Genomic DNA, 25,845 nt, shown 5'->3' with positions numbered 1-25,845 from the left:
CATAAATACATATAATTAACACCATATTGATTAGGTAGAGAAATTGATAACATATGACAATTATTATTATGGTTGTTAAAAGTTTTTACCTAAAGCCAAAAAACTAGTTGCAGCTCCTTGTGCTGTATGAGTGAACAACATTACCAGATACGGAACTTAAAAAAGCTAGAAATGTTGGATACTTTTTCTTTTGTTTTAAACATTGAATAATTACGAGGGCCACTTAAAAAGCCTCGGTGGGCCGGATGTGGCCCGAGGGCCGTAGTTTGGCCTGTCCTGAAATAGTACCCAATTACAAAACACAAGAAGACATTTCTCACACATGATTCAGGACAGTTTTCGCATGTAAGTATAAAAACTGAAATGAGACATTGAGCCGTCAGAAAGAATCAGCTAACTTCTACCCGTGAGAAATGAGTGGATCGTGCAATCTGCCATTTGGTTGCAAAGAAAATACCCACTACCCACTCTCGGCTGGACTGAAATGAAATCAAGATATACGGATGTGGATACAGAGAGCTTTAGATGAACTAATCACTGCTCAGAAAGAACAACTTAAAATTTATAATTCTTTTACATTGTAACAAGTGGTGCTTGCGGAACCAGGCCAGAAACTGCCACTGTGTTGTCATTACTATGTATCACACAGTTTAGAAGTTGACAGAAATACTGTAACCATTGAGTTTATTCACGATCATGATTTTATGTATTGGTGTGGGTGAATCGCGTGCATTTAGTAAAGAAATGTTTCATACGATTGTTTAATAGCATGAAAGTAAGTGCATATTTCAGCACTTTTTGCAACTTTTTATTGGCCACCTATTCAGCATTTAAATCCAATGTTTAGAAATTACATGAGAATCCAGGCCCTGATTTTGAGAAATGAACAATTAACTTACAATGGAGCGTCTTGCTTTTTAATTGATAACATAAAAAGTAATAACAGATATTAATACAATTATTTCACCAGAATGAACTAGGCTAGACTATGGTACAAAAATACATTTAATACTTTATAATCTAATGCCCAAGTTCTATATACAGTATACACATATATTTTGTAATATCAGAAGCTGTTAGGCTCTTCAGTCTGCCAAAACTAACTGAGAAAATAAATGTATACCGAGCTCGATAGCTGCAGACGCTTAAGTGCGGCCAGTATCCAGTATTCGGGAGATAGTGGGTTCAAACCCCACAGTCGGCAGTCCCGAAGACTGTGTGTTGTGACTTACAGTGACAATAAAGTAATTTACACAAGGAAGTGAACGTGTTCTCGCGTAATATTTATTTCCATCGAATAAAATCGCATTGGAGAATGATAATCAGAGGATATTACCTGAGTGAAAGTACAGTTACCAAGTGATGCATGAAGTCTCAAAGTGTGACAAAACAATACAACAATTTTGCTGAAGAGATTACACATTGTAACTACTGGAGAATTTTTGTAACTCACTGTTGTTGTGGAAGGATATAACTAAACTTAAACCACTGTCCTGGATTGGCTATAAATAAAAAAGTATAGCTTGAGAAATTAACATTTTGAATGATTATAATACCTATACAGCAAAACCTTGTTAGTGCACTCTTCATTAACACATTTTCCCGCTTACCATTTCGTTATTTTGAATTCCCGATTCTCATTGTATTAAGTTTAACTTATATAAAAATTCCTCAATTATCGCATCACTAATTTTTGCAATTACCGCTTAGTACAATGGCAGTTTTTCCTAGCCCAGAAAATGTTATTTGTTATCCCTTGTGAAAGAAACGTGATTTCCACCTTGGGTAAGAGCTGTCGCCACAGTTGCGTGAATATGGAAAAATGCCTTAAATTCCTAAAATTCACACGATAAGCTGCAGGTTAAGTGAGCAAGCCGTTACCATCAGGAATTTTCAGTTTTGCTTGCCGGTTAGCAGCAAGATTGCTAGGGGCTTTACGTCGCACCGACACAGATAGGTCTTATGGCGACGATGGGATAGGAAAGGCCTAGGAGTTGGAAGGAAGCAGCCGTGGCCTTAATTAAGGTACAGCCCCAGCATTTGCCTGGTGTGAAAATGGCAGCAAGATTGCTGAATAACACAGCGAGAGTATGTGTGCTTGTATTGCACATGGTCGAGTGTATAACCTCCAAATCATTGCTTAGAGTGTGACCAGAAAATAATGTTTAATGACTCACTGCTCCGAAATAAGGCTTCTGCTAACATTATTTCTTTTAGAAAGTGTGTGATCTGCAATACTTTATTGGCCCTCGTGCGCGTGTTTTAATATTTGTTGTTTGGTGTTTTTCACACGTTTCGGTGCACATGCCATTCTATAAGCCAAAGTGCAAAAAAAGTTTTCATATCTGTTCTCTCATGTTTTTCACACCATTTAAATCTTTCCTCTCATCATTAGAAATTATAGATATAGTTTTCACTGTATCTGATGTACAGTTCCCTCATACAGGAAGAAATCCTGTCTAGAATTTCCAAATCCCTGTTGGATACATTTTACTTGTATATTAAGTACTACATTTTCTCGCTTGACAACTTCATATTTGTCTTAACAAGGTTTTACTGTATATACTAACACCACTGAACACTGCCATTACTGCGCATCAGTACGAGGTATTCACAACCACAGAAGTTTGTAATTCTCAGTGAATGTTTTATAGTGTAACTTCAAAGACAAGAAAATAAGCTATTATATTATTAACTTACCTATATAATTTGAATGTTCATGTTTTAAATTTATTTTAAACTTATGTATTTTCATAATTGTAAGCTTTATTGTATCATTTCTGGAGAGGAATGCTTATCAAATAAATGTACAAACTATCCTAAAAAGAAAACATATTTTAATGGAATTATCCTTAAAATAGAAACAATTTAAAGGATTTAAACATAAACAAATAAATGTTTATACATTTCTAAATATTTCTGAGTGTGATGATACAACCTGATGATGTTCTTTAAGAACAAAACATGTCATTCTATTTGAATTAAATTGTTTATGCTTCAAATTTAGTTTTGCAAGAATGAAGAACCTAACAGACAAAAAGGAAAAAGTTATTAAATATTACAAATATTAAAGTGATTAAATTACTAATAGATAAATGTCATGGTTCACTGGGCCAATTGCAAAAACCGTGTTTACAGTTAAACAATGTCTAAGCATGGTCGCCGCTTTCCAAAGGTGTTATTTATCACTTAGACACTGTCTAAAACCAATGTTCAGCCGACCATGCTTGAACACTGCCAAGAACACTGTTTAACCTCAAATTTTAGGAGTGAATCACAATTAAAGATTATGTACCGTGAAACATATAATTTATATTTTCATGCTGAGACAATTCCGGGAAGAAAGGTTAGTCCAACAGCCAATCTGTGAGTAGTCTGCTCCGATTAACTAGAAATGTATGAAGTGCTACAGTTTAAAATACGATTTTGCTTTTCAAGAGATGATATAAGGGACTTGTTTCTTGAGACTGACACAAGGGACAATCCGGTAACTATCAACCAGATTATAATTCTTGGTAACGGATAAATTTTATTGTATTTGGGATAATTTTCCTGGAATTTTAGGTCACTTAGACTACATCCATATCAGAATAACTTGTCCCAATCGTCAGAGGGCTGTCACGTACATCAACCGGGAGGGATTCAGTTATGTTTATTAAGTAAGCACATAAAATAGCGACACTGAAACATAGGTTGTGTGTATGCGGTTTCTTTTGTGACGATCTCCAGAATGCAAGCTGCATCAGTATGGCCAATACAACTCATTGGTTTACACAGTGTTATAATTTCATCTTCCCTTCGCCGAAGCTATTTAGATTACACTCACTGTAACAACACAATAATCAAAGCTACACTTCCTCATACGGTGGCATGTCGTTTTAATGTCGATAATATTATGAGATTTAATTCCCTCCAAAAGAGATATTCTTATCTGCGGGCAAGTCATGTTCATGCTTAACCATATTTGAGTAATGTGTAGGAAGACAACAGCTGAATAACCTTTAGTGCGCATACCGACTAAATTCATTGGTTGCAACAAACAAAGAGTGGCATGGAAAATATTTTTTATTTCCATTTTCAAACAAATGCTGACATTTTTAAAGGATCTCTAACAAAACACCGGCCAAATATTTATGCATGAAAGATCGTACTTAACTTAGACATTGTCCAAGGGTTAAAACTAGGCATCGTTTCTGCAACCAGCCCAGTGTGTAGAGCTGCAGCATTAGCAATTAACTGCACCAAAGACAACAATGTTTGAACCAGGCAGTTCTTTTAACACCAAACACATCCATCCAGCAAAATCCATCATTGAAAATGTCACACACCCTCAAATGTTGCCGTCTCACAATATCCAGATATGAAACATCTTGACAGTTGTAGAACATAAGTTGAAGATTTTTATTCTTCACATCACAAGCTTTGAGTTCAGGAAGGGGCTGTTTGTAGCTCAGATCAAACTTTAACACTTCCAACTTATCAATTCCACAAATGAATTTAAGGCATCCTGTAGTCAACAACTCACAATCGTACAAGTCGAGGTATATCAGCGCAGGCATCAGCCGGAAAATGTGTTTGATACCGTTATCAGTAAGAATGTCATTATAGTTTATGTACAGATGTGTAAGTTTCTCCATCGGACGAGCACATAGGGTATCGTTTATCAGTTCCTCTTTGTCTGCAAATAACACGTAACCGTTAAATAGCTCCAGCTTCTGAAGCTGAGGACAATTACGGGCAATTATGCAGAAAAAATTTTCACTTAAATTAACACAAACCAGCACCAGCACAGTGATATTAGGGAAGGAGCAGAATACCGGTGAACTGTCATTCACATTACTTATATTGGCATGGTAAAGTTTTAGACATGAAATATTTGGCAAGTATAAAACTTCTTTACAAGACCAGACTTTATCACACACATTGTGCAGATACAAATTTCTCAATTTTGTGCACACAGATAAACACGGCAACACACAAAGGTCATCAGCCATACAACAAGAAATATTCAATGTGTGAAGAGTATTTTGCTTTTTCCATAAATAATGCTCAAGATCCCTTTTATTAAATCTATGTGAAACAATACATAGGCTTTCTATATTTGGAAAAGCACTATCAAGGTACCGAAAATCCACACTGAGAATTGTATGGTGGAGACTTAGTATCTTGATCTGGCCCATAGGACGACTGATTGTAAAATGAGAGTTATTGTAAATTGATGTTGACGATATGTGAAGATGCTCAAGATTAGGACATGAATCAGTAATGAACTGAATGAGATCATTGTCGACAGTTGCATATCTCAGATCCAAACTTCGCAACTGGGGTGATAGTCTCAATATTTGTATAACACTGTCGTTCCTGTCATCTGGCTGGTACACAACGTACTTCCATAGTTCCTTCTCCCAGGACACCTGCTGCCACCAAGTGCACACAAACTGAACTGACTTCACTAAGTCCTCGCAGGGCAGATAGGAGAATATCTTCACCAGCACTTCTGCAGGCAAACGGTCAGCACCAGGTTTCATCCTGATTCTGGAAACAAATTAAATTGAGTACCTTAAATACTGGACAACAGAAATTTTATAATTCTTTAACTATTCAATAAAGAATTTTCTGTCTTCATAAATAAATTTAAGGCATACCATCCACAGTAGCGGCTATATTTTCTCTAGACTGCTACCTGCAGGTGATCTTTTTACAAGATTCCTCCAAGTACTGAGCCACCCTGATAGACAGAGTATACAGTCCATGCTACGTCAGCTTATAAATCTCACTCTCCACTGTTAATACTGAAGGTAGTGATTTATATTTATCATCTAACTGTTGGATTCAGTTGCTAACCATACAGTTTAGGGACCCTACTTGCCAACCCCCTGATGGGAACACAGATAAAAAATCCACCCATGGTATTCCCTGCCTGTCGTAAGAAGCAACTAAAGAGATAACCTTCCACTCTTCACTAAAATTTTTATGATTGCCAATTATGCTTGCCATCATGTTAACCTTACCTGACTTCTTTGCTATATTCTATTTCCTAGTAAGTTCCCTCAATTTCTCCTTGCTTCCACAGCCATTTTTAACTCTATTTCTTTCCAATCTGCACCACCTTCTTAGTCTCTTTACTTCTCTGTTATAATATAGTGGGTCTTTACCATTCCTTACCACATTTAAAGGTACAAACCAGTTTTCACATTCCTCAACAATTGCTTTAAACCCATCCCAGAGTCTGTTTACATTTTTATTTACAGATTCCAGAGATCATAGCTACTTTTTTAAACTCCCACATGCCTGTTTTATCAGCCATATGGTACTGTCTAACAGTCCTAATTTTAAGACCTTCCTTTCTATCACATTAAACAGCTTTGTGATCGCTAATACCATCTATTTCTACCGTTTATCTAGACAGCTCATCTGGTTTTACCAGCACCACGTCCAGAATATTTTTCTCTCTAGTTGGTTCCATCACTTTCTGAGTCAGTTGCCCTTCCCATTGTTAACTTATTTGCCATTTGTTGGTCATGCTTTCTGTCGTTCACATTACCTTCCCAATTGACATTTGGTAAATTGAGATCTCCCGCTACAATCACATTCCTTTACATACCGTTTCCCATATAGCTGATTATCTTATCAAATAATTCTGAATAAGTGTCAGCGCTACCCTTTCCTGATCTGTACACTCCAAAGACATCAAGTTGCCTATTTTGTTTAGAAATGAGCCTTACATCTATAATTTCATGTTTGTCACCTGTAACTTTTTCGTAGCTTACAAATTCTTCTTTAACCAGAATGAATACTCCCCCTCCTACCATTCCTATCCTATCTTTATGATACACACTCCAGTTCCATGAGAAAATTTCTGCATCCATTGTTCATTTCTTAGCCATGATTCAACTCCTATTACAATTCTGGTAAGTATATATCTATTAAATTACTTAATTCTATTCCTTTCTTTACGATACTTCTACAGTTCAACACTAACATTTTTATGTCAACCCTACTTGACTTCCAGTTCCCTGTTCCCTTATCACCGCTCCCTAGGAAGTACTTGGTTCAAATACCACAAAGACAGCTGTATACATGGATGAGACCTGAAGACACTGGACGGTATCAAAAAGACTTCATTATGATTAGGCAGAGATATAGAAACCAGGTGTTAGATTGCAAAACTTTCCCAGAAGCAGATGTGGAATCTGACCACAACTTGTTGGTCATGAAATGTCATCTGAAGTTGAAGAAATTGAAGAAAGGAAGGAATGCAAGGAGGTGGAATCTAGACAAGTTGAAAGAAAACAGAGTGGGGGATTGTTTCATGGTACAACGTGCACAAGGACTAAATGAAAAGGCTGAAGGAAACACAAGAGACGAAGAATGGACAGTCGTGAAGAATGAGGTCCCTAGTGCTGCTTAAGAATTGATAGGAAGAAAGGAAAGATCACATCAGAATCAATGGATAACTCAGGAGATACTAGACCTGATTGATGAACGACGAAAGTACAAGAATGCAAAAAATGAAGAGGGAAAAAATGAATGCAGGCAGTTAAAGAATGAAGTGGATAAAAAGTGCAGGACAGCTAAGGAAGAGTAGCTGAAGGAGAAGTGCAAGGATGTTGAAGGTTGTATTGTCCTAGGAAAGGTAGACCCTGCATACAGGAAAATCAAGGAAGCCTTTGTAGAAACGAAAACTAGTTATATGAATATGGAAAACCACTTCTAGGGAAAGAAGACAAGGCAGGAAGATGGCAGGAACATATCCAACAGTTGTATCAAGGTAAAGACGTAGATGATACTGTTCTGGAACAAGAAGAGGCTGTTGATGCTGATGAAATGTGGGACCCAGTTGTGAGGTCAGAATTCGGCAGAGCTTTGAGAGACCTAAATAGGAACAGGCACCTGGAATTTTTGACATTCCCTCTGAATTACTGACTGCCTTAGGAGAAACCAGCATGGTGAGGTTATTTCATTTAGTGTGTACGGTGTATGAGACAGGAAAATGCCATCTGATTTTTGGCAAAATGTTGTACCTATTCCCAAGAAAGCCGGTGTTGACAACTATGAAAACTACTGCACCATGCCTGCAAACATTTAACACATATTATTTATAGAAGAATGGAAAGACAAGTTGAGACTGAGCTGGGAGATCAGTTTGGCTTCAGAAGGAATGTAGGAACATGTGAAGCAATTCTGACTTTACGTCTCCCCATAGAGGATCAAATTAAAATAGACAAGCCCACATACATGGCATTCGTAGATCTTGAAACAGCATTCGATGATGTTGATTGGACCAAACTATTTGAGATTCTGAAGGTGATCGGGATCAGATACCGGGAACGAATAATTACCTATAATCTGTATAAAAATCAGTCTCCAGTTATAAGAATCTAGGGCTTTGAAAAAGAGGCAGCAATCTAGACAGGAGTGAGGCACGGTTGCAGTTTGTGTCGTCGTCCCCCCCCCCCCCCCCACTACGTTTCAATGTTTATATAGAACAGGCAGTAAAGGAAATCAAAGAGGACTTTGGAAGAGAATCACAATCAAGGAGAGGAAATCAGAAGCCTGAGATTTACTGATGATATTGCTATTTTATCTGCAGAAGATCTGGAGAAATTGCTGAATGGTATGGACAGAGTCTTGTGTGAGGAGTACAAGATGAAAAGAAGTAAGTCCAAAACAAAAGTAATGGAGTGCAGTCGAACGAAGTCTGATGATGCAGGAAATATTCAATTAGGAAATGAAGTCTTAAAGGGAGTACACTCAACTCTCGATTAACCAGGATAATGTAGGGTTAAGGCTTCCCAGATAAGTAAAATTGCAGTTAAGCAGCAAGAAGTTAAAAATAGAACAGGCGTACTGAAAGTACATGTAAAACGATAATAAATGATACTACTCCAGTCTAGAAAGCCAAGAAAAACAGCCAAGAGGATTCATAGTGCTGACCACACGACACCTCATTATCTTCGGGCTGAGCAGCGGTCGCTTGGTAGGCCAAGGCCCTTCAAGGCCTGTAGTGCCATGGGGTTTTAAATGATACTACTGTGTTGTTTTTTATTAACTTAACAAATACGTTGCAGTAAAAGTAGCACTTAGCACAATTAATAAATGCAAAAATAAACAGCACTTTTCGTTTAAATTAATAAGGCAAAGAAAAATATTCAAACTAGTTAACTTTACTGTTTCTGACAATAATCAGACATGGTTTTCTCATTTTGTACCGAGAAATGCTTTTTCATTTATTTTGCTTCTCAAGTTTCTCAAAACAAGTAATATTAACTCGACCCTTTGTAATTCTGTAACTTCTAACACCTGTGCACTTTTAGTGTTTTTGATATCGCAGTTAAGCCGCAACCCGGTTGAACAAATTACGATAAATCAACAGTTGAGTGTAGATGAATTTTGTTCCTTGGGTGGCAAGGACATAAAATGCAAACTAGCACAAGCAAAGAAAGCCTTTATTAAGAAAAGAAATTTGCCCACTTTAAACACTGATATAGGAATAAGAAAAATGTTTTTGAAGACTTCCGTATGGAGCGTGACATTGTATGGAAGTGAAACATGGACGATAATTAGCTCAGAAAGAAAGAGAACAGAAGTTTTTTTTGAAATGTGGTGTTACAGAAGAATGCTGAAGGTGAGGTGGATAGATCGACTCAAAAATGAAGAGATACTGAATCGAATTGGTGAGAGGAGATCGTCGTGGCTAAATTTGACCAGAAGGAGAGATAGAATGATAGGACACATCTTAAGATACCCAGGACTTCTGCAGTTGGTTTCTGAGGGAAGTGTAGGTGGCAAGAATGGTACGGATACACCAAGGGTAGAAATACAGTATGACTTACCATACTTTTATAGCATGATAAGGATGTAATATGTTAGAAATCTTAAGTGGAATACCTTGTAGATGAGAGATGTGTTGACTGTGACAGCCAAGAACCCACCCACCATCTCCCAGAAGTAATTTTGCCTTTATAACGTAATGCAACTTATCATGCGCCATTGTCCATCGCCTAACTACGTACCAGCATTTCCACTGGGTGAGACAGAATGGGATATGACGTCAATCCCAGCAATGAAGTGAAATGAATTCCATTACCACCCAACGCACAAGAAATACACAACTTTGTCACTAGCCTACCCTAACGCATCCAGACCAATGAAGGTGTCACATGGGATACTAGAGGCCTAGGGCCGCTTCGCAGCTTCTAACCTGGGGGCTTACGGCTCTAGACCCCCTGTGTTTGATCCAGACCAATGGCTTTGTTACTAACCTACCCTATCCAGACCAATGGCTTTGTCACCGTACGAGTTTCGTAAATTCAAAACTAGCACCACCGCATTAGGACTAGTTCTTTAGATTAACACTTGGCAGCCCAACTCTGTCCACCGTACGATCACGACCATTGCGAGAAGTGAGCGAGGGAAAAACAAATGACAGTGCAATCGTGTCTAGATGCGAGCGCTGGAAAATGGTAAATAAGTCTTACTGAACTTTCGCCAAAAAGGGTAGCACAGGATAGGGTGGCTTGGAAATTGCATTGAACCAGTCTATGAACCGATGACTTGAACAACAACACTGTTTTATGCACGTACTAGCTGAAGACAACCCGCTTCAAGGAATTTTTTTGTACATCCATGCAGTTTTCTCTATATAATACAGAAGATGTGCATTAGAAAACCACTATTTTTCTTATATTTTTATTCTTTTTTGGGGTACATTAATATCTTACATCCTAAGTAATTTAATACAAAATGCATTCTTATACACAGCATTTGATATCTTGTTGTCAGACACATTCACAAACAGATCTTCTGCTTGTCCGACATGTGAGAAAGCAACGTAGAGCTACCATGTGAGAAACAGGAATCCTTCAAATTAAAATCGCAACAGTGGAACGTTTGACCCTGAGCCTTATTGATAGCCATACTATAAGCTAATCTCACATGGAATTGTAATTCATTTGAAACAAAATGACAAATCATTTTAGAGATAAGAATTTCATATTGTTCCATACTGAAGTGAGTTCAATATTAAGCTAAAAGAAGGTATATAATAGTTAACCTTTCAGTACTATTAAAATAAGAAATGTAAGTTTACATTCTTATTTAATTAACACGTTGGGTGCCACGTGACGCCATATGGTGTCACGCTGGTCTTCAAATTTGAGATGGCGTGACGCCATATGGTGGCACACAGGTCTTGAAATCAGAGTTGGTGTGACGCCATATGGCGGCACAGCAGAGTTTTGGGCGATGCGCTGTAGAAAATAAGCTGTGACATCTATGCACGTAAAATTGGTACTACATGAAGTGCGAACTACAGGGTCTATTCCAGCTATGTATTGCTACTATGTGCCACCATATGGGGCCACAGTATTCTTCCATAACTACTGACTGGCCCGTGATCATTCTTACAAATGAAAGTGCCCCAGGCATTGTTTTTTTCCTCGTTTATGTGCGAATGATCATTCGGTTTGTATAGCTGTGCAAAAATGTAAAGAAATAGAAGACATTGGTAATATTCTTGGTAGAAATGGTGACTTACCAAGAAGAGAATTAGTGAATTGGATATTTGTGAATTACTTATGGATTCTGATGGTGTACACAATCATGTGCACAATCATGTGAACAATGATGATGGGTCCTTGTGTAGGAACACAGAAATATATTCCATTTACAAGCCAGGAGCATCTAAATCTTCAAATTGATACTTCTTCGGCCACAGGAGCAAGCACATCAAGAATTTTGAATCGGTCTACACTAACCCTCAAAATGAATAAAGAGCAGACCGATGGCCACATGACTCTTTTAGTCGCCTTCTACGACAGGCAGGGATTACCTGTGGATTAATTCAACTCTTGCCACCCACAGGTGGTCCAACAGATGGTACCAAACCACAATCCGTGTCTGCGCCTAGGTCGCACCTTTTCAGTTGCCTTTTATGACAGGCGGGGTATACCGGCGGTGCATTCTTCATCTGTGTCCCCCACCCACAGGGGGTAACAATATGTAATGTAATATAAGGACTTGTTTTGCATTTTAGCAGGTTTTCGTAAATATGGTGTTACTTTGAATTATCACATAAATTTGACATATTTGAAATTTGTGTTGTACATTCCACATAAAACATAAAAAAATTCTGTGACACCGTATGGCGTCACGCTATATTTTATGCTTAGTAAAAGTTGATGTGACACCATATGGCGTCACACATGACCTTGGTATGATGTGATAAAGTTTACTTAGTACATCATATTAATATATCCCAAGATCATATAAACAGCCTACAAGATGTATAAATACTCTAGCACCAGCGGAATAGTTTGCTACAATTGTCTTGGCACTCAACGTGTTAAAATTGGTACCAGTTTCGACCAGTATTCATGGTCATCATCAGCTAATTACAAATAAGTGTAAAACACTGCACAAAAAAAAACAAATGCAAAGATTAAATAATTCTGTTTGGTTGCTGTTAGAGAAGTACTAAAACCTTTAGGGAGCACTGTGATTGAAATATAGCCAAAAACACAGATAAGACGCACAGGTAAAAAATATTAAGTTTAGACGATGTTGTCAGATGCAATTTAAGGAGCACTATAACACATAAGGGAGCACTGTGCATTGAGATTTCAAAGTCATGTAGAAGTCTAAAGTTAAATACGTATTTTTCAGTTGTAGTTTATGAGGCACTGTATAATTTTTAAGTATCAGTAATGCGTGTCTATGAAGAAGTCATAGATCAAATATGTTAGTAAGACATGTGTGTTGAAGAGCACTGTGTGTGAAGAAGAATCAAATACGCACTTAAATGTAGTGCAGAGTAAGTTCTTGAAGAGTTCAGTTACAGTTTGTGAGGCAATGTACAATTTTAGAAATTAGCACTGCGTGTTGATAGATCCAAACATTACGAAAAAGTCGCAGATCATATATGTACTTGAAGTACGGAGCAAGTTCTTGAAGAGTAGATCGGCACTGTGCTTCCAAAAGTTGTGTAAGTTACATTAATGAAGTTACTGAAACATATGACGTACTTGTTGAAACCAGTATCAATTCTAATTAAATAAGAATGTAAATTTACATTTCTTATTTTAATAGTATTGAAAGGTTGAACCATTGTATACCTTTCTTTAACTTAATATTAAATAATTTTAAATCAATGGAATCCTTGGTATGAAAACAAATTTTATTTTTCCTTTGCTGGATAGGATAATTGCCTCAATGATATAGTTAAGGAGCTGTTTCAGTAAGTATCTGCTTTATATTCAAGAATTAAAGAAAACATTCACAGATGTACTCAAGCAGCCACTTTCAATCCCCACATATTACAGCTACCGACACACAACCACTACATGCGCGGCGGGAGACTCGAGGTTACTATCACACATGAACACCAGTGGTCTGTGATGGGTAGTTATGGCTGCAAGGTAAAATATATGGTGTCTATTTTTAAATACAGATAACACGTCAATGATTTTTGGCACAATTTATATTAAGAGTCTGCAACAATGCCACTACAGGATAAATGACCACCACATCGAGGGTTAAGTCCTAATAATAAAGCACCAGGGTCTTATCAGACCCCAGCTGAAGTTTTAAAACTGATAATAGAAGACAATATTGATCAGATCAACAAGCTCTTTAACACAATATATAGTACAGAAGAAATCCCTGGTGACCGGCTATCGTCAACATTCATTTCCATACCAAAGACCTCACGCCCAATAATTACCATCTTATAAGTCTAATGAGTAACCACATAAAGATAGCAATAGTGGCGGAAGTAGTAGATTTGATGGAGAAGGAGAAGGTGCTGGGCTGAGTGAAGTAAAATGGAAAGGTAACGGAAGGAAGAAATTGAGGAAAGGATACACATTATACTGGAGTGGAGGCCATGAGGCAATAAATGGAGTGGGGCCAATCATTTCAAAGCAATTGGAGGAGTATGTTGAAGCGGCAGAATGTGTGAGTGACAGAAAAATGAAGATTAGACTAAGAATGAAGCGATGGACTTCATACAAGTGTATGCACCACAGACGGAAAAGAGGGAAGAAGATAAAGATATTGAAGGATTCTTGGAGAAAGTAGGGAGAGAAATTTCAGGTGAGGAAGTGGTTAGTATGAGAGATCTGAATGCACAGGTCGGAAACAAAAGACAAGGAAAGGAAGAAGTTATTGGACCATATGGCTATGGGAAAAAGAATGGTGAAGGAGAGGAACTACTGGACTTCTGTAATAGGAATGGACTTACAGTGGGGAATACATGGTTTCAAAAGAAAAACAGCAGGAAAATTATGAGATATGGGTGGGGTGACAGAAGGACATAATCACTAATTGACTACTTTTTGGTAGAAAGGACAAATAGCAGGAAGTTGGTGAATGTGACAGCTTTACCAGAAGAAGCATTTGATGGGGAAAATAAAGTTGTGGTGGCAAAATTACGGTTGGAGAAAATGAAAAACTAAAAGAGATATGAGAAAGCAAAATAAAAGTATGGAAATTGAAGACAAAAAATATACAGGAAGATTTTCAGGAGAGACTGAAGCAACAAATCTGAGTTACTGAAATGGAAAATGTAGAAGAGGAATAGGCCAATTCTAAAAAGGCATTTGTTAGTGCAGCAGAGTGTGTTTGTGGCAGGACATCTACAAGAGTGAAAGGAAAGATGACACCGTGGTGGAATGAGGAAGTGAGGAAAGTGGTGAAAGAAAAGAAGACAGACTGGCAAGAATGGAACGGAGATCAAACAGAAGAAAGTATCTCAACAGCAAACGGAGATGTAAGAAGGTGGTAGGAGAAGAAAAGAAGAAGAGTTGGGAAGAATTTACACAAAAAATGGAAGCGGATGTAAGTGGCAGTAAACTTACAAGAAGTAGGAGGACAAAAACAGTTATCACAAAGCTAGTGAAAAAGGAAGGTGGGGAACTGTTAACACACCCAGGAGAGATAAAGAGAAGATGGAAGGAGTATTTTGATAAGTTATTGAATGAGAAAAACTGTACAGGGGAGATAGAAGCAATACATGGTGAGGACTCAACAACAGAGGATGATATAACAATGCGAGAGGCGGAGCTAGAGGCACAAAAGATGAAGATGGGAAAAGCAACAGGGATGGATGAAATCAGTGTGGAAATGATAAAGGCTGCTGGACCTGTCATATGCAATGGTTGTACCGACTACTAAAGTGTACGTGAAACACAAATGTGTACCAGAAGACTGGAAAGGGGACAAGAATACATATTTTTTACTTGTAGTTTATGAGGCACTGTATAATTTTTAAGTATCAGTAATGCGAGTCTGTCTGTCTGTCTGTTTGTGGTAACTATATAGTAATCACACTTATATTGCAGGTAGTTAAAATATGTTACAAAGAAGAATGAGAAGAAAGATTGAAGGAGAGTTACAAGACGAACAATATGGCTTCAGGAGTGGAAGATACACAGTGGACCCAATTTTTGGCATGAGACAGCGGATGGAAAAAAACTGGTCATGACTTTTATAGATACAGAAGAAGCATACGATTGTGTCCCCAGAGAGAAGGTTCGGGAAACCATGGTTAAAAAGAGACTCGTAAGAGAAATGTTAGAAATGGTACAAGCAATGTACAACAACTGTGTTAGCAGAGTACTGACCCTAGTTGGAAAGACAGAATGGTTTAGGAATAAGACTGGACTAAGACAGGGGAGTGTGCTGTCACCTCTTTTGTTGATTTGCAGATGATGATGTCATCTGGGGAAAGAACACCAAAGAAGTGCAACAACTACATGTTCTCAACGAAAAAATTGAGAAGTATGTCATAAAAATACATACAGAGAAAAGGTAAAATTATGGTGGTTTCGAGAGGGGAAAGGCAAGGAAAGGGCACTGTGAAAATTATAAGCCAGAGCCTGGAAATTATGGACGGCTTTAAATACGTAGGATGTGAATTAATGCAAAATGCTAGGGTGGACATAGAGATTAGCAGGAGAGTACAGCAGGGTACTACACTCTACTAAAGTGTAAGAAAACTTGTTTGGAGCAAGGAAGTACCAAGGAAAAGTAAAGAGATAATGTACAAAATGTACTATGTACCCATACTGACTTACCACAGCTGAGACTTGGACTTTGACTAGCAGGCAAGAGAGTAGAATTCAAGCCAGTGAGATGAAATTCCTAAGAAGTATGATAGGAAAGTCAAGGAAGATGTTAGGAAGGAAGTTGGGATAGGAAAGCTAAATGAGAGAGTTGAAGAGAATAAACTAAGGTGGTTTGGACATGTAAGGAGGATGGAGGAGAATAAAATTCCAAGACAGATGCTGGAAGCAAAGAGCAAGGACCAGAGAGTAAGAGGAAGACCTAGAACAAGGTGGATTGAATCAGTGAAGAGCAGCATAAGAAGACGAAATTTAGAGTGGGACAAGATCGTGGAAGAGGAATGGTGGAAGGACGGAGGAAGATGGAGAAGTGCTATAAACAACCGACCTGGCTGGAGGTGGATAAGTGGAAATGATGATGATAAAGTCTAATGAGCCACACATGTTCAAGATATTTCTGCGTATTATACATGTTAAGTGCGAAATGGGGTTCAGAAATGGTTTTGCTACCTGAGAGGTATTGTTCAGTGTCAATGTTCTCCTTTAAAGAAGCTGAGAACAAAGCAAAGATGTATTTGCAAATTTTCACCGATTATGAAAAGGCATTCAACAGTCATACATACATACATACATACATTATCATTATAGACTGTTATGCCTTTCAGCGTTCAGTCTGCAAGCCTCTGAGAATTAACTAAACGTCGCCACAATCCTCGATTTGCAACTAGTGTTGTGGCCTCATTTAGTTCTATACCTCTTATCTTTACATCGTTAGAAACAGAGTCTAACCATCGTCGTCTTGGTCTCCCTCTACTTCTCTTACCCTCCATAGCAGAGTCCATTATTCTCCTAGGTAACCTATCCTCCTCCATTCGCCTCACATGACCCCACCACCGAAGCCGGTTTATGCGTACAGCTTCATCCATCGAGTTCATTCCTAAATTAGCCTTTATCTCCTCATTCCGAGTACCCTCCTGCCATTGTTCCCACCTGTTTGTACCAGCAATCATTCTTGCTACTTTCATGTCTGTTACTTCTAACTTATGAATAAGATATCCTGAGTCCACCCAGCTTTCGCTCCCGTAAAGCAAAGTTGGTCTGAAAACAGACCGATGTAAAGATAGTTTCGTCTGGGAGCTGACTTCCTTCTTACAGAATACTGCTGATCGCAACTGCGAGCTCACTGCATTAGCTTTACTACACCTTGATTCAATCTCGCTTACTATATTACCATCCTGGGAAAAAACACAACCTAAATACTTGAAATTATCGACCTGTTCTAGCTTTGTATCACCAATCTGACATTCAATTCTGTTGAATTTCTTACCTACTGACATCAATTTAGTCTTCGAGAGGCTAATTTTCATACCATACTCATTGCACCTATTTTCAAGTTCTAAGATATTAGACTGCAGGCTTTCGGCACAGTCTGCCATTAAGACCAAGTCGTCAGCATAGGCCAAACTATTTACTACATTTCCACCTAACTGAATCCCTCCCTGCCATTTCATACCTTTCAGCATATGATCCATGTAAACTACAAACAGCAAAGGTGAAAGATTACAGCCTTGTCTAACTCCTGTAAGTACCCTGAACCAAGAACTCATTCTACCATCAATTCTCACTGAAGCCCAATTGTCAACATAAATGCCTTTGATTGATTTTAATAATCTACCTTTAATTCCATAGTCCCCCAGTATAGCGAACATCTTTTCCCTCGGTACCCTGTCATATGCTTTCTCTAGATCTACGAAACATAAACACAGCTGCCTATTCCCCTCGTAGCATTTTTCAATTACCTGGCGCATACTGAAAATCTGATCCTGACAGCCTCTCTGTGGTCTGAAACCACACTGGTTTTCATCCAATTTCCTCTCAACGACTGATCGCACCCTCCCTTCCAAGATACCAGTGAATACTTTGCCTGGTATACTAATCAATGAGATACCTCGATAGTTATTGCAATCCTTCCTGTTCCCTTGCTTATAGATAGGTGCAATTACTGCTTTTGTCCAATCTGAAGGTACCTTACCAACACTCCACGCTAATTTTACTACTCTATGAAGCCATTTCATCCCTGCCTTCCCACTATACTTCACCATTTCAGGTCTAATTTCATCTATTCCTGCTGCCTTATGACAATGGAGTTTATTTACTATCCTTTCCACTTCCTCAAGCATAATTTCACCAACATCATTTTCCTCCTCCCCATGAGCTTGGCTGTTTGCAACACCACCATGATGATTTCCTTTTACATTGAGAAGATGTTCAAAATATTCCCTCCACCTCTCCAGTGATTCCCTGGGATCTATTATGAGTTCACCTGAATTACTCAAAACACTGTTCATTTCCTTTTTCCCTCCCTTCCTAAGATTCTTTATTACTGTCCAGAAAGGTTTCCCTGCTGCTTGACCTAGCCTTTCCAGGTTATTACCAAAATCTTCCCATGACTTCTTTTTGGATTCAACAACTATTTGTTTCGCTCTGTTTCTTTCATCTACGTACAAATCCCTGTCTGCCTCGGCCCTTGTTTGGAGCCATTTCTGATAAGCCTTCTTTTTACGTTTACAGGCTGCTCTCACTTCATCATTCCACCAAGATGTTCGCCTTTTCCCATCTTTACACACAGTTGTTCCTAGGCATTCCCTTGCTGTTTCTACCACAGCATCCCTGTATGCCACCCATTCACTTTCTATATCCTGAACCTGCTTACTGTCTACTGTTTGAAACTTCTCACTAATCATATCCATGTATTTCTGTCTAATATCCTCGTCCTGGAGATTTTCTACCCTTATTCGTTTGCAGACAGATTTCACTTTCTCTACCCTAGGCCTAGAGATACTTAGTTCACTACAGATCAGATAGTGATCTGTATCATCGAAAAATCCCCGAAAAACTCGTACATTCCTAAAAGATTTCCTGAATTCAAAGTCTGTTAAGATATAGTCTATTATGGATCTGGTACCCCTAGCCTCCCATGTGTAGCGGTGAATAGCCTTATGCTTGAAGAATGTATTCGTAACAGCTAAACCCATACTAGCACAGAAGTCCAGCAAACGCTTCCCATTCCCATTAGCTTCCATATCTTCCCCACATTTACCAATCACCCTTTCGTATCCTTCAGTTCTATTCCCAACTCTCGCATTGAAATCGCCCATTAGCACTATTCTATCCTTGCTGTTGACCCTGACCACAATGTCACTCAATGCTTCATAAAACTTGTCAACTTCATCCTCATCTGCACCCTCACATGGTGAATACACAGACACAATCCTTGTCCTAATTCCTCCCACTGACAAATCTACCCACATCATTCGCTCATTTACGTGCCTAACCGAAACTATGTTGCGTGCAATCGTATTCCTGATAAAGAGCCCTACCCCAGACTCTGCCCTTCCCTTTCTAACACCCGTCAAGTACACTTTATAATCTCCTATCTCTTCCTCCTTATCTCCCCTTACCCGAATATCACTTACTCCTAGCACATCCAGATGCATCCTCTTTGCTGACTCAGCCAGTTCTACCTTCTTTCTTCCATAAGCCCCATTAATATTGATAGCTCCCCATCGAATTCCATTTCGTTCGCCAAGTTGTTTCCAAGGAGTCCCTCGCCTGTCAAATGGGAGTGGGACTCCATTACTCCCATAGGTCCGAGGCTTGCTTAAAGTGTTCTGAGCTCGGTAAATTCATGAAGCAGGATGCTGCCCTACTTGCACATAGTCCAAGTGAGGATCTCTCCTCTAACGGGTTATGGACCACCGGTGAATTGTATAGTCCTAGCCGCCTGAGCACAAGGAGGGCCACGACTCAGAATATGTCCGAGATGCCCACTCCCATTCCATAGCAACTGGTATCCCGACTCTCAGGACCACTTACTAGGCCACTCAGCCGTTGCCCATGGTTCACGAACTAGGACGTGACTACAGTAACCCACAAACATGAACCATTTCAACAGTCAAATATGAAAAAATGATCAAGATCTCCAGCAGAAACGGCTGCACATAAAAGAATCAAAAGAGGAGTATGCCACGGTTGCGTACTTTCACCACTCCTATTCGATATCTATGCTGATCACATCTTTAAAGAAGTGTTACACGATACTGAACGAGGTGTGAAAGTAACAGGAGTCATCATAAACAATATTAGATATGCAAATGACACCATGATTATACTGTATGTGACACCAATGAAGGTCTTCAAGGACTGCTCAGTAGAATTCATCTCAGTGGATGAAGTTTACAGTATTTAGCAGAAGCAACCACGAAGGTGTCTCCATTTCATTAAATAATCAAAACTTTGAAAAAAAAAAAAAAGGTCAGTTCAGATAGATTGGGAGTACCGTAACAGGCAATCTGGACCCTGACAGAGAGATCCGGTGCCGTATTGAGAATTCCAGGACATCCTTCCAAAAGATGAGGTAATTCTTTTGTCATCATAATCTAAACCCTAAACTAGGGCAAAAGGGGTTGAGATGTTACGTTCAGTCAACACAGCTTCATGGAGTAGAGACCTGGACTGTCAAAGTCTCCTCCATGAGGAAATTAAAGGCTTCTGAAATGTGGTTACACAGGAGAATGCTCAGCTTAGCCTGGAAAGACTTTGTAACCAATAATGAAGTGTTAAGCAGAGCTAGAGCTGGCAAACATCATCAAAGCCAGAAAATCTGCTTATTTAGGCCACGTTCTACAAGGTAGAAAGTATGAGCTTCTACGCCTCATTTTACAAGAAAAGACAAAAGGCAGGAGAGGAGCTGGTAGACCACCTATGTCAGGGATGGCGAACCTATGCCACGCGTCACTAGGTGACACGCAAACAGGATTTCGGTGGCACGCCACATGAACATTTTTATATACGTCTTGTGCTACAGACTATACAATATCACATGGTTCGTATAGTCATAGTGTTTCACGTGTAAGAAATAAATATCGAAAACCTGGCCGTCAGTCAGTCGGTGAGTGAAGTTTGACGTGTGTGTGGTAGACAGTAGCGCGTAATTATTCGTTGTGTGTTACTGTTTATTGAATGTTGTTTGTATATGGACCTCACAAAGATGTTTTCGATGGTGAAAAAGCAGAAACTTAACAAAAGTAGTAACCGGATTCTTCAAGAACAGTGGACAACGGAATTCAGAGTGATAGAAATAAGTAATAATGCTTCGTGTTGCCTGTGACTGAAAACCGTCATGTCCCGCACATTTAATGTAGGCCAAAAGCACCATTTTGGGACGAATCATTTAAATGTTCGTTCCATGTCAAATGAAGAAAGAAGAGAGCTCTTTTCACAGAAAATTGAAGAATACACAAAGCAAACTATTTGTTTTGTATCATCTTTCAGGCCAAGGAATAATATCAGTGCGGATGTTTCCATTTGTCTCACTGCGTATTAGAGCATGGGAAGCCGATTTTTGACGGTGAGTTCTTGAAAGAGACTTTCTCATCGACGTTCGATACATTCATTGAAGACTTTCCTAACAAGCAGCAAATAATTAGCAGAATTAAAGAAATGCCAGCCAGCCAAAATACTGTCAAGGGTAGAATAATAAGAATGAGTGAAAATGTTTTGGAGCATTTGAAAGCTGATTCGGATAACTCCCAGATGTATTCAGTATGTCTTGATGAAAACACGTATGTGACCTTATAAGAAAGGATTGCTGTTTTGTCTGATTTCCTTGTGATAATATGATGAGGGGAGGGAGGAATTAGTAAAATTGTTAAATGCGACAATAGGTGAGGATATAATGAGGGATGTGAAGCAAGAATTTGTATTAAAAATGGGCTTTGACTTACAGAATAGCCTCAAGTATGGTGGGTATTCAATTTCTTAAAGAAAACGTTAAACACCCTACAATGAACGTTGTGTAGTCAACAGTTAGAATCCGTCTTGGTTCAGACCTATGTGCTTCTTGTGTGTTATTGAAGACAAGAAGTTCTGAACCTAATATAAATTACATGGGTACTAAATGTCAGAACGATATTTCACTCAAAGTTCATTAGCAATATTAGTATTTTAATTGTTATATCTAGTAATATTTAATGACGAGGTGTGTTACAATGGGAGCTTATTATATATTTTTACAAGTAATGTTAGGTATTCTCGAAATACTTAAAAATGTATTTTTGATGTTTTGAAAAATACAACCACGAAACATGCAGTCAAATGTATTTACAAGATATATATTAAATAAGTAAATAAATCACTAAAAGAATAACTAACATATTATGAAACATAATTGGGAATAAGAAAGGAAGTCGTACGGGGGGGGGGGGGGGGGGTATAGCTATTCCTTAAAAGAAAATAATAAGTAGCACAGTAAACAGTTGAGAATAATAAAACAGACTTAAAATGGCACACTAGCTGGAAAAGGTTCGCCATCCCTGACCTATGTCATGACTCTGGAACATCAAAGACTGGACTAGAGTTTTAGAAGATAGAACTCAGAGAATTAGAGTAAGCAAAGCATCAATGTCCCACTCCAGTCGCCCGGGTGTGGTTAACAAGCCTTCTCCACTCCTTTCTGTCCTTCCACTTTTCCTGCTCCATTACTTCTGCCACATCCAATCCAGCTTCTCTAATGTCCTTCCAAATCTGATCCATCCACCTTCTTCTCAGTTTTCCAACTGGTCTCTTTCCCTTCTCTTTCCAAATCCCTTCTTGCTACCCGTTCCTTTCCCATATGTTTTCTTATATATCAATGATATGTGTAAAGAAGTGGAATCAGAGATAAGGCTTTCTGCAAATGATGTTATTCTGTACAGAGTAATAAATAAGTTACAAGACTGTGAGCAACTGCAAAATGACCTCGATAATGTTGTGAGATGACAGTAGGCAATGATATGGTGATAAATGGCGTTAAAAGTCAGGTTATGAGACTCACAAAATTAATAGGAAAAGTCTTCTCAGTTTTAACTACTAGGTCTTAGTATAAGGAAAGATCTTCATTGGGGTAAACACATACACAGGATTGTATATAAGGGTACAGACCTCTGCACATGGTTATGAGGGTATTTAGGGGTTGTAGTAGGGATGTAAAGGAGAGGGTATATAAGTCTCTGGTAAAACCTCAACTAAATGGTATGTTAATACCAAAACAGTTGGTCCGTTGTTGGACATGCATTGGCACTGCCGGTGGTTCCAGGTAGGCTACGCAGTGGCCTCCACAGTATGCACTAGCCATGCGTCTTGGTAGGTGTGCTATTTACCAACTGATGAGCCCAACTTAGCACACTGGGGCGAAACGCTGGCAACCAGGAATGAGTTAGATTGAAAATTTATAATGTCCAATAACTATATTGGTAACAAGTGGTATGTTCCGAAAGTCAGTGGAGAGATGGCGTGGAATGACATCAGCAGACAAATAAGTTTGAGTGGTGTCTTTAAAAATAGGAAAGATCACAATATGAAGTTGGAATTCAAGAGGACAATTTGGGACAAATATCGGTATTCATTTATAGGAAGGGGAATTAGGGATTGAATTAACTTACCATGGGAGATGTTAAATACACTTTCCATTCCTTTGCAATCACTTAAGGAAAATCTAGGAAAACAACAGTTTTGGAATCTGCCACCTGGGCGACTGCCCTAAATGCAGATCAGTAGTGACTGAACAACACCGAACCACTCTCCAAGTTGGCCAAAGAAAGTATGCTTTCTCGAGAGAGATTGTCTGTGGTGCCGCATATGGCACTTGAATAAGAACTGACATTATAATGACATGCATGCATGCACTCGCAACACACGCACAAGCACCTTCATTATGTTCGAACAACAATTTTTAAGTATACCCCACCAAGTAGAACATGGCTACACGCTAATGTGTAAACTCAGCCACATAAAAATTAACCAACAAAGAGAGATTAAATTTTATAAATTCTTGAAAAGCAAAGATACCAGTATTCGTAAACTGTGGATGGTATGTGGATGTAAGGGAATATGTGGAATCTTACCATACGAGCAATTCCTTCATCCTGTTTCAAACAAGACTTTTTTTTTTTTTTAATCTCTTGATTTGCAAATGAGGTGTCTACCTCGGTCGCAAATGGTACACTAAAATACATCATTGTCAAGCACTAAATTTTAAATTAACAAGAGTAGAAGAAAATTTTCCTACAATAAAATATTATACATTTTACACTAACATTTTTTTCTATTAAACACATGGCTCATCCTTAATAAAATTATATTCTTTACAAAATTCTACTTATAATATCTCCAGTACTTACAAACATAGTCAACTCATATACAGTACCGTATGTGAAATTATTCAAATAATACTATACAACTGGTATAAGATTAAAATTTACATTGCATTTATTTACTTATTTATTTTTTTACCCATTTTGGAACCTAAGTAGCATAACGACCTGCTGCGTCTTAACCAGAGCCCCTTTTGCCACCACTTTTCAGAGTTCCTGAAGGGCCTTCACAGCTACCGTAGCGGTCCCAGGGCCCTTGAAGTCCCCACTGTACTTCACCCCTACAAGCAGTCCCCTACTTCGGCTGTCTAAACTCCATAGACCAGGGGATGGAATATTTATTCACACAAATTTTTATTTACAATAACCTGCACTGATCGAATGCCCTCTAACATTTCATTTATAATCTCTGTTGCTGTTTATTCTCTTCTTGAATATCTGTACACATTTTGGAAAAGAATCAAACACTACCACTGGTAAACTGTTCCACTCCTTCACATCCTTCCCAATGCATGAAAATTTACCCCAGTCGCTTCTGCTAACATTCCTTTTTAAACAAAGTGTTCGACGGCCAATCTGTGTGCAGCTGAAACTAGCTTTTTATACGTAGGTATCAAAGATAAGTAGGTATGAAGATGTCACTTGGTCATTCAATCAATCAATCAATCAATCAATCAATCAATCAATCAATCAATCAATCAATCACTACTGATCTGCATTTAGGGCAGTCGCCCAGGTGGCAGATTCCCTATCTGTTGTTTTCCTAGCCTTTTCTTAAATGATTGCAAAGAAATTGGAAATTTATTGAACATCTCCCTTGGTAAGTTATTCCAATTCCTAACTCCCCTTCCTATAAATGAATATTTGCTCCAATTTGTCCTCTTGAATTCCAACTTTATCTTCATATTGTGATCTTTCCTACTTTTAAAGACACCATCCAAACTTATTCGTCTACTAATGTCCTCCCACGTCATCTCTCCACTGACAGCTCGGAACATACCACTCAGTCGAGCAGCTCGTCTCCTTTCTCCCAAGTCTTCCCAGCCCAAACTTTGCAATACTTTTGTAACGCTACTCTTTTGTCGGAAATCGCCCAGAACAAAACGAGCTGCTTTTCTTTGTATTTCTCCAGTTCTTGAATCAAGTAATCCTCTTGAGGGTCCCATACACTGGAACCATACTTTAGTTGGGGTCTTACTAGAGACTTATATGCCCTCTCCTTTACACCCTTACTACAACCCCTAAACACCCTCATAACCATGTGCAGAGATCTCTATCCTTTATTCACAATCCCATTTATGTGATTACTCCAATGAATATCTTTCCTTATATTAATACCTAGGTATTTACAATGATCCCCGAAGGGAACTTTCATCCCATCAACGCAGTAATTAAAACTGAGAGGACTTTTCCTATTTGTGAAACTCACAACCTGACTTTTATCCCCATATATCATCATGCCATTGCCTACTACTGTCCATCTCACAACATTATCGAGGTCATTTTGCAGTTGCTCACAATCTTGTAACTTATTTATTACTCTGTACAGAATAACATCATCTGCGAAAAGCCTTATCTCTGATTCAACT

The sequence above is a fragment of the Anabrus simplex genome, chromosome X (assembly GCF_040414725.1).
Source record: "Anabrus simplex isolate iqAnaSimp1 chromosome X, ASM4041472v1, whole genome shotgun sequence".
Lineage (NCBI taxonomy): Eukaryota > Metazoa > Arthropoda > Insecta > Orthoptera > Tettigoniidae > Anabrus > Anabrus simplex.
Note: the sequence above shows the minus strand (reverse complement) of the source record.